At 34.4% G+C, this 8,207-nt stretch overlaps 1 protein-coding gene and 1 long non-coding RNA gene across 3 annotated transcripts in view; one reads left to right on the top strand and one right to left on the bottom strand.

Moving 5' to 3' along the window:
• The window catches only part of LOC138130302 (zinc finger protein 431-like), a 36,734-nt gene continuing 28,527 nt past the window's right edge, over positions 1 to 8,207 (top strand). Inside the window, exons 1-2 of one of the 2 annotated variants that reach the window (XM_069046743.1) lie at positions 1 to 112; positions 162 to 310. The gene's annotated coding sequence lies outside the window, so the exon portion shown is untranslated. The other variant, XR_011159540.1, reaches the window with a different exon arrangement.
• On the bottom strand, positions 5,999 to 6,638 carry LOC138130310 (uncharacterized). Its single transcript, XR_011159548.1, has 3 exons — positions 6,491 to 6,638; positions 6,168 to 6,432; positions 5,999 to 6,107 (listed from the first exon to the last, which is right to left on the bottom strand). It is a non-coding gene; the product is annotated as an uncharacterized lncRNA (long non-coding RNA).

Here is an 8,207-nt window from a genome sequence, read left to right as displayed (position 1 = left end):
GACATCTATCATCAGTGTGTGACATACAGTTCCCGTTACAGATTTCTTTACGCTTTGGCATTCAAGTTTTTAGTAGTTTACTGTTTAATCCCATCTCATAAAGGTCACTATGGTAAGAAAACTTTAGATCATATTCCTGGTTCCCTAATGATAATTCGCAGGTGTTTTGTGTTTTGTGATCATGATTCATGGGAGTCTCGGTCGCATCCACGTGATACATAACCAAACAGATATGCGAACACTGAATACACACAAACTGTGAAAGATTTAAATAAGTATCTACTCCTGTCCTGTTCTGATAGAATTAATGGTAAGTACGTATACCTACTCAAAGCAATCCATGAAAATCTGATTTTCTGTTGGTATGAAAGTTACTTTGACTCGTTCACAGATTATAAAAAATATATTGTCCTACAGAAACTCTAGTGGAATTCGACTTTGGTTGTAAATTTACCAACAACAACGGAAGAATAAGATTTTATTATCAAGTAATAACCTTTGTCATAAATACAACTACCACTACCTGTAACATCCCTGCTTGAAGCGAACATTGCGAACCCCAAACTGACAACCCTCATTAGCATTTATTAGTAGGATTATCGCTGCAGCATAAAATTCTATTTTTCAAGTGACAAACATAAATTTACGACCAAAGTCGGGTTCCACTAGAGTTTCTGTAGGACATACACTGCGTTTTTTATTTCGCTGAACATACAATAAAACATACAATGTAAAATGTTCAGTTCTAAAGTGGACAAGTCAATTCATTTGAGATAGGCAAACAATCTTACAGATGTATTACGCGTATGTTCAGTAAAATAAAAAACTCACGGTATAACGGGTGACTATTAAAATTTTCACTTAGGGTTGGCTATGGATCATTCTTTGTTTTCCGTTGCACCTTAGACACTGACAAGTTTGACATTTCAATAAATGTTTTTTATAATTTATAGGTTATGTTTCAATTGTACTGACTGACATTTGTCGTTCGTTCTTGCGTGTGTCTAAAGTAACAGAAAAAATAAAAATTCGTTCAAAGCCAACTCCAAGTGAAAATTTTAATAGTCACCCGTTATATCGGGTGTTAAAATGAAATCCTGGGCTGAGTAGGCGTTGGAAAAATTAAACCGTTCAGAACAGTGTAAAGTTTGAATTTCCCACCGTTTGATACGAAAGACATTTGTTAATGTTTAATCGGGACATAATTGAACATGTTTGTTTTCAGCAAAGGGTGCCCTTAGATATTTGTTTCGAGAATAGGAATCGTTAAGTTATTCTATTTGTAATGTAAAACATTGCAAAGAGAGAAAAAAAGGAAAGATTTTTATTTCTTATTTCCATAGATACAACAAAAATTAAATATTTGCAGACTATTGGGATACATTGAATGTTTTTAAATGTGACCACATTTACTGTAAACTCTGTCCACTCATAGTTTGCTTGACATAAATGTTACTAAAAATGTTCACTTACGCTATAACAAATAGATCCGGCGCGAAATTTAAAAAAATGGAAAGAGCAGGTTTACATGTGATGTTTTATTATTATTCTGCATGTTTGCATTTGGGAAAGACGAAAGAAGACTTCAGTACAGTAGGAGTAATATATTAGGTTTTATTAATACAGGATATTTCACGAGTGATAATGTGCCCGACGGAATAAAAAATGCAACCCACCGAAAAAGCTGGCTATTGAAATTAAAATATCCAGCTTTTTTCGGAAATGGCTAAACACAAGCAAGAGATTATTTAATATGTACTCCTATTTAATGCATGAACAAAAATTACCTCTGTATCATTTTCGATGTTTGTACTATCGCGGCCAAAATACTTTGGTCGTCAATGTGACATAAATGACATTCAATTGTAAAGCAAACTTTAGGATGTTTAACCTTATTTTTTACTACTGTCAAAATTATTTTAATCTATCAGTGTCATACGGGTGGGGTAAATCCCAGCTGCGGAGGCAGGGTTCAAAAGCAAAAGATCAACGTGGTCGCGGTTTAGACAACCTTCAGAAGCAAGTAAGACGATTCTATATTTATCAAAAACTGAAGGTGCCATATTTTTGACAAGAATAATTTGAAATTGTCATGTATATTGACATTAATACTTGATTTACATTTGAAGTGTCAAAAAGTGACGACCAAAGTATTTTGGCCGCGATAGTAATATCACTTAAAGTGTTCATAATGCTAGATTCTTGAGGCACGCACTTACTTCACAAATTTTAAAGAATCAACAAAAAATCGCAACGGAACAGATCAAAACAGCAACACGATCAAAACGAATAACTTTTAAAACCAGAGAATCGCAAAACAAAACTCTAAAGATGAAAAATCACAAATCTAAATGCTTAAACCACTTGACAGAACTGACAATTTCAAATTTGAAATGTCATATAATTTATTTTTCGCGTGGGTTTCATAACAACCAATGAGAATCAGTGGCGCGAATGCTTGCAAGATATTACCAACACAATCTATGATACTTTCTTAATATTTTAATGTTATGGTTTGGGGATTTTGTTATCTAAGGATATTTAAAAAAATGCATTCTATCAGTGGACGTAGTCTACTATCCATTTACTAAACTCCCGCACTGTCAAAGTGTTTGCAAGTTGCCGCACTGCCGTTCTGAGACTAGTAATTTTTACTTAACGTTAGCTCAAAAATTTAAAATTTCAAATTTGCAGTTATATTTAATAAATTCGCTTCCTTTCCTTCAAAGTATTACTTAACGAAATCGCTGAACAAGAAGAAAATATAAAACGTAGAAGAATACTGTTAACGGCTAGAGAGAAGCACGGTATTGTTATAGTATTTTACAGTAGAAGTCCGTTAGGATAGCCTTTACTGCCGAGCCAGAGATTTTGGGAGACGAGCTCGCAGAGCGAGTCGAATAATACTGGCGAGGCTGTAAAGGCCCTAACGGACGTGTATTGTACAATAGTTTTTGTAATATCTCTACGATTTGTTCACAATTATCTTTTTGAAATACATTTTTTTCGACGCCATCGAAAAAACCGAATGATTAATAAGTGTGCGGAGGACATCGTCATGTCAACCGTTGTTTGTGAAGAAAATTTGTTTCAATGTTGTTTGTCAGATTTGTTCAACGCTTAACTTTCCGTTGAAAATAAATGAATGAAATCAATAAAAAATCGCAGTCAAGATATTCCCGATGTCCGGATGGCCGCAGAGCAAGTGAGGTCATCGTTATTCCCTGCAAAATCGCGCTTGTGTTGGTGTTAAAATTTTGAAGCATAATCTTCGATCTCGTCTAGATCTGCTAGTGGCATACGGATTTCGATTAATTCAAGGTGTGTCCCATAACATTAAACATTAATTATTGTACCAATTGTAAAAAAGTTGAAAAATAAAGTTTAGATCTACGTTGCTATAGTTATTTAGTCATTCATAACGGCCACTCCCGCTCATAACGGACACCCTTAACGGACTCCGGCCGTTATGAGGTTGTTTACATGGTGACAAACAATCCGGAAAGCCACCTTTAACAACTAGGTATTACAAAAATTATTGTTTCCAAAGAAGAGAATTAACTCCATTAACATAACCAAACTTTTCTTGTTGACGTTTTTGTAACTAGATTTTGTGTACAGGCAACTGAAAATGTATGTCACCATAGGTACACTCCAAAAAAATGTAAAAAATTTGACACTGATAGCGCGGGAGTTTCATAAACGGATAGTACGCTTTAAAAAAGCACAATTGACGGTTTCCAACGCCTTCCCAGCCCAGGATTTCATTTGAACGCACGATATTAGCTGTCGAATGGCGAGTTCGTGGAAACATCGCGTAAGCACTAGTTGCATCGCATTGCGGGAAATTCAAATGCTGGTTTTCATCACTGTCGTAAATGTCTTTATTTTTTGTAAAAAATCTGCAACATGTGTTAAAATCATGGATTAATCAAAACACATGTTATAAGTTTTTTACAAAATGAAGTTTAAAAAAATTACAAGAAATAAAGCGTATATTCCATTTAAAAAATGTAATTTAAAAAGTTATTAAAATACATGGCGACCAAAAAGCCTTTTCATCAAGTAGGTGTGAAGCATGTCTTTGGAAAAATATGAAGAGTAACATTAACATTTAACACACTACGACATCCACAAGTTTTCAGGATGCATTTAACCGTTAACAATAATGTGAAAAATAATAAAAATGAAGGGTTTCAAGCATTAAAGCAACAAGAAATTCATTATTGATTTTAAAAAAACTTTTAAATTCAGACAAACGGACAACCGATTCAAACTAATTTATGTCACTATTATCAGATATGTTCATATCTGAACTATCATCAGAGGAATCTTGTAAATTTATATATTTATATACAGGGCTTTTCACAACTCGCGCCCTAGAGAAAAAGGGCACCTGCCGTCGACAATAAGTTGTCAAAAAATATAAACAAAGAATTTACTACTGCTTTCATAACTGATAGGTTAACAATCTGTCATTACATTGCAATTTCAGATGACTACTGCTTAAGCAAAGCTTATGGGCGATTCTAGGAGATGCTTGGAGTGTAGCGACTTCTCAGACCTGAGCTGAGCCACCAGTGTCGGATCTGACAATAAATCGGTTACAGAGGCTCTGATGCGCAAAACCCACCGATGATTTTTGGCTGGTATGACCAGATCGGCCGCGTTCTCAAGTTTTGTCTTGGACGGGCCGCGGGCCTCGGACTCATGGGATTAATGCTTGATAGTCGCAACTAAATGGTATTCTAGGTCAATTATTATTACAACGTATTGTAGCAAACAATTAAAAAAATGTATTGCAAACGAAAAAATAATTGTCATTTCTGCCCGGAAAACGTTCTTTGAAGACTCTTGCTGCCTCCCTGGCGTTACGCTCACATTCCCCAAAAATTATTATCATTTCTAAATAATCAGCGGCTGAATATATGATTGTAATCAAATAAACAAAGGTTTTGGCTTTTTTATTACAAATTTAATTTGACAGTGACATCTTAAAAAACAACTCCAATCGCCCAAATATTTTAAAGATGTTTTTTCTTAAATGAAATCCTAGCAACGTAAAATTACGGCAAACACACCTTGGAGGTGTAGATCCCTGATTGGTTAACTTTAAGTTGTCTTTTCTCGAATATCTTTTAAGGTAGATTTTTTTTCTTCAAAATTACACATCCAAATGCGATCTCTTATTTCCTCTTTTTCTCTAGGGCGCGAATTGTGAAAGACCCTGTATAATTAATGGTTCCATAACAGTTTCTATTAAGCCATCCAAGTTCCACATTTTGTCTTCTTCTTTAATTACGTGTTGCACGCACTTTTCCCACCTCTCTGGTGTTACATTCTGGATACCTTTCTCTAGCAACAATCTAACGTCTTCCAACTTAAATGTTTTGTTGTTAGCAGCCACATAACCTTTTACTTGAGCCCAAATCATTTCTATTGGATTGAGTTCGCAGTGGTAGGGAGGAGTTCTCAGAATTTTGACGTTATGCGCTGCTGCTAATTCCTCAACTGCATAAAGTGGCTGGGCTGGCTTATGAAGAGATGCCAAATCTAACAGTTCACATTTGAGTAAATTATTTTCAAAAGGAATTTGTTTTATTTCCAAGAATTCTTTAATTTGTTCTTTTCGCCATGCTGAAGTTGGCAATTTTTCTAAAACTCTACTATGGTATGGAGCATTATCTAATACTACTATGGAGTTCTGAGGAATCAAACTTAAGATTTTAGTGAGCCAAGATTCGAATTTTTCAGAATTCATCTCGTCGTGATAATCTCCACATTTAATTCCTTCAAAAACTAACAACCCCTTGTTAACAAAACCTTTCTCGTTTCCAATGTGTACCACTATTAGACGTTTTCCTCTTCCACTAGGATTTTTTAACCCGGCTGACAAATCTTGGTTAAACAGCTCTCTTTTGCTCATTACGTTCTGATCTACCCATATTTTAGATCTGACATGACCTGAGTTCACCCATGTTTCGTCTAAATAATATATGTTTTTTTTTTGCTTTCGCAATTCTTTTATTTGACGTAAATATTTTTTTCTCCACATTACAATGTCCCCTCTATCTAATAATATATTTTTCCTACCTCTCTTGATAAATCTGTTAATTGTAAAGATTACGCTTTTAATTAATCAAAATCTCATTTTGTTGTCTACTCACGTGAAATTTAGAGATTTTAACATCTTATATAATTTGGATCTACTCATTTTTGGAATTTCTTCATTTTGTTGTATCTTGGCATGAATCAAATTTAGTGTTGGGGGAAGATTATCGAAAAAGAACTGGTGTACAGTTCGTCGTATTAAATACTTTTGATGTTCCTCTAAAATTAAAAGATCTTCACGTTGCGGTACTTTCGGTGGTCTAAGGGTGCCAGTGTTTTTTTCCTCGGCCAAAACTCTTTTAACTGTTCGCACAGAACGACCTATTAGGTAAGTATTTCTGCTTGTCTTCATTTATATAGAGAATAAAAGATATGTTACCTGTGTATTCGCAACACTTGCTTAATAAAATAGTTTTGTTAAACTGAGGATGATCGTGTTCTAGTCCTTTAAAGACATTAAGAATCATCAGTTTCTCATTAACGGTAAGTTTGCCTTTGATCTTTTCACTCATTTTTAAAAAGTAGAAATGACAACACATGTGACAGATACATCCCCTGCTAGCAGGATTAATTTATTGTTTTATTGTAAAATTACCGATTTTTAACTAATCCTATTGGATTATTTCAAATTTCCCGCCACGGCTTGGGCCTTGCAGGAAAAAACAGACTATAGACTAACATGTATAGGCTTGCCCGACATCGATTGACGCGCCACCAAACGGCGGAGCGCGGCGTTTTTCGGTGTTGGTAAACAAACAGTTTCGTATTTGACGACGTGTAAAATCGGCTTTTTCAAAGTAAGAAATGAAAATTATTTAGAAAAAAAAGAGTGATCAATCGGGGGGGTGTTTGCTGTGTTCCGGGTTGCAAAAAAAATACCGAAAAAAAGAATCGGTAATTGGTAATTTTAATAATGTATTTAGCATGCGTACTTGCTAACAATAAAGAACCTCTTATTCGTAAGAATTAAAAAAGAGCAATTTTATATCGCCAAATCTCAAAAATCACACTAAAAACGTTCCGAATCGAAATTTTGTCGTTGAACTTGCTCATGTGTATTTAAAATATAGCAACAATTTATAGAGATTGCTGTTTTGCTGTTCTTAGACCGGCAAATTTCAAAAATCACTGTTAAAACCTTCCGAATCGAAAATTTTACCTTCAAACAGCTCGTATCAATCGACTGAAAGCCGCAAGTTATTATTTGCATGATTTATTGTACACTTGAATGCGAACATTTCAAAAATTCCTGTGTTTTAATGCGAGATATTACATATCAAGACAGGCGTAATTTTGAAAACACCAACTGAAAGCTGCGCGCTGCCACAGTTTCGAATTTTCTGCCAACCTGACAACACTTTGACAATTGATTATAAAAAAAAAACAGACTTTACACAACGCTAACACTAAATTAAATACTACGAAAATTTTAAAAGATTAATAGAAGCTTCAGAAACTTGGAAAAACACAAGAGAAATTATTTAATTGGTATTAATTTTGACACGTATGTCGACTTTGAAAAAACATATCACAGACTTCGGTACCTTCCCCCATTTCATTCTAACCTGTATTAAAATATGTTTCTCTCTGTTATTACAATACGTATGTCGTTTTGATGTTTCGCAAATGTCAATTTTGAAGTTTGAAATTAATTCAAAAGTCTGAACCTGTGGTCGGAACTGTCATAAAACTTCCTGAATTCGTAAAATAGAATAATTGCAATAATGAGAACCTGCAGAATTTGTTCTACTCCTTATAGTTCTTCAAGACAAGACTTATCTTTTCACTGGTATGTACCTAAAATAGACGATTCTTTACAAATACCGAAGACCTGGGTGAAAAAATGATTTCAGTTTTCCAAAAGAAACCTTCTTAAGAAACAAATTGTTATCAGTGTGGAAAAGACAATCAAAGTTGCAAACGATGCGGTTATTTGTTCAAAACATTTTCGGAATTCTGATTAGGATGAATGTAAAAAACCATGCAAAATTTTAAAAAGGGTTTGTATAGGTATCTTCACAATACCTGAATTTTCCTACCACACCCAATGCCCCCTTTAATCTCAATTTCGCAGAAGAACATTGTAGTGGCAACAA

The sequence above is a fragment of the Tenebrio molitor genome, chromosome 5, assembly GCF_963966145.1.
Source record: "Tenebrio molitor chromosome 5, icTenMoli1.1, whole genome shotgun sequence".
NCBI classification, from domain to species: Eukaryota; Metazoa; Arthropoda; class Insecta; order Coleoptera; family Tenebrionidae; genus Tenebrio; species Tenebrio molitor.
This window is presented reverse-complemented; position numbering and strand designations above follow the sequence as displayed.